Source organism: Engraulis encrasicolus, chromosome 15 (assembly GCF_034702125.1).
Source record: "Engraulis encrasicolus isolate BLACKSEA-1 chromosome 15, IST_EnEncr_1.0, whole genome shotgun sequence".
NCBI lineage: Eukaryota > Metazoa > Chordata > Actinopteri > Clupeiformes > Engraulidae > Engraulis > Engraulis encrasicolus.
Genome location: NC_085871.1, coordinates 4827469 through 4829968, shown reverse-complemented (window position 1 = coordinate 4829968; position 2500 = coordinate 4827469). Strand labels below are relative to the sequence as shown.

General features: G+C 43.2%; 1 protein-coding gene across 3 annotated transcripts in view; it reads right to left on the bottom strand.

Moving 5' to 3' along the window:
* Positions 1-2500, bottom strand: part of rab3ip (RAB3A interacting protein (rabin3)) — a 71441-nt gene that overhangs the window by 21401 nt on the left and 47540 nt on the right. The gene's annotated exons all lie outside the window — the stretch shown is intronic.

The window sequence follows — 2500 nt, the reverse complement described above, 5'->3', positions numbered from 1 at the left end:
ACTGTAGCATAAAAATGAAGGCAACGTGAGCAAAACTGAAGACGACAAGAAATAGACAATATCTGCATGTACCGTACCTTATACAGACGTCCAAATAATTTGGAGTTACGGTAGTAGTGACTTCTTTTAAGCCTTACTATGTTCTTTTGGTCTCCTACTCTGCGCCTATTAATGACTGCACTTAAATATTATACCATTTACTAGATGACGACAAATGTATATGAGTATATAGGGTTGCTGTGGTTTATGTGTGGTAGCTGTAAGTATATCATTTTTATATATTGTGCTTCATTGTATTGTATTGTACTGTACTGTATTCTGCTTTGTTCTGTTCTATTCTAGTCAACTGCTTGTTTTCAGTAGAAATGTTGCTGTCTGCAACCGAACTAGAGAGGGCAATCTCAGGTTGAGGAAGTGAAAGTCCTAAGGCTTATTTGTTTTAAGCCAATATAGTGGACCAGCTGATCCTAATTAGTAATAGTATTCAGTCAGGTGGATGATCCATTAGAGAAAGCCAAGCCCCCCTGTGTTAGGAGCCAAGTCGTGACAGAAGGACTTAGACGGTAGACAAGACTTTTACTCTCGCAAGCCAGTGTCTGGTTCTCTGCTTAGCCACTTGGATGTTTGAAAACTGGGAGAAAGTTAATGGGTTTTACTTTTAAAATGCTATTTAGGATAAAAAAAAAAGAATTGAAATAAGAAAATGGGTAACGTCAACATGTGTAATGCATAACACATGCATACTTCCGCAATGCACGCCACTTGACTTGTCAATGCGGATAGGCATCGAAAAGAAGCGTTCAGTTGTTGCTAACTTGCTATATATAGTAGAAGCCAGATCTTGTACCATATTTTCTTCGCTGAACCATGATTGACCAAAAAAAAATATAAACATGGCATGTGGATTAATAGAAACGCCATTGTGACAGGTGCATTTTTGCCACCTACGTAAAAGGGATATTTTAAAAACTGCCATTATAAAAAGAGATTTCTAAAATTCTCTTAACGTGAAAAAGAGAGTCAACAACCGATGTGCTTTCAAAAAATATCCTAATACATGTAAACATCATCTATGACTCAACAGGAACGGGCAGGGAAGCTAACTGGGGGGACAAAGGGGTCAGCTGTCCCGGGCCAAGGGAAAGAAGGGGCCCTTGGGGGCCCTTTGAGATGACTTAGTCATGGGCCCAGCAAAATCAGTCAGCGGCCCAGGGGACAGCAGGCGTTTCCCTGCCTGTCCTAATGCAATACACCTGACCTGACGTCAGTCTGGAGGCCCCTGGGGGGACACGGGGATATTGGCGTCAACAAGATTTGATTAAGGCAGTGAGCCTGTGCCAAGGCTCTCAGAGAGAGCGTGAGGGCAGCATTTCTGCCGTCACACAGGGGACAAGGGAGATTGACAGTGTAGTGACATTCCCACTATACACAGGTGACTTGGGACCATAGCTGCAATACGAATTCCCATCAGTTCACGTTGAGCTTCTGTCCACTTTTTTTGAGTATAGGTTAATATCCACCAAGGGGGACATCATCATCAACTGGACTGTCTTTTCCCCCACGCTTTGAGCTGTCTAGTGTACAATGCCCAATGTCTGATTGTATGTACATGTTTGAACTGTTGTGCAATGTTTACGGTAGATGCAACATGCCTCACGGTAGGGACACATAGGAGGCGAAGCAAGCGAAGCGAAGAGAGGCGAAATCCAACCGTCATCAGGTGGTCGCGGCGAATCAAATGGAATGGAACAGTTATGTTGTTGATTTAATTGGGCCACGGCAGTCGAATTCGCTCCTCATTTGCATAACATTAAACTTTCTTTAATAATTTCGCTTCGCTTCACTCCTGTTCGCTTGCTTTCGCTTGCCTTCGCCTCTCTCATAGGAATGAAAAGTTCGCAAATTCGCGTGTATGCGTCCCTACCGTCAAGAGTCTACCCCGGGTCTGGGCATCAGTCACAAACTGGGTGGTACGTCACAGGAGGTCCTAATACTGAGAATCTCACCTCATTGTAGCTATATTAAACATTTACCTCTTTGCGGTCTCTGACGATGCACCGGGTATATACTGAGTGGTAGGTCACAGGGGGTCCTAAAATACTGAGAATCTCACCTCTTTGCAGTCTCTAATAAGGCACTGGGGTTACACTGGGTACGGTTTATGGCAATTTTAAATCGGAATGAATAAATCAGATTTAAATAGCTCAGATTTAAAAGTTATTTTGCAACGTGTAAACATGGCACTTTCACTTAATTATGAATTAACATCTGGGGAAAACATGGGAAAAAGCATTTCGATTCGATACGGACACACGTGCTGAGCTAGCCAAATAAGGCGTGGGGGTATGTTCGCCAAACCTCCAGCACCTCCGGGAAAGCTAGTCATTTTCAGCCCCAAAATATTTGCCTCAGCCTGGATCACATCTTAGCATATGGCCCTAAGCTGTGCATCACTTAAAATGTTTGCGTTAGCTTACCCGGTTAGCTTAGAAAAACGAGT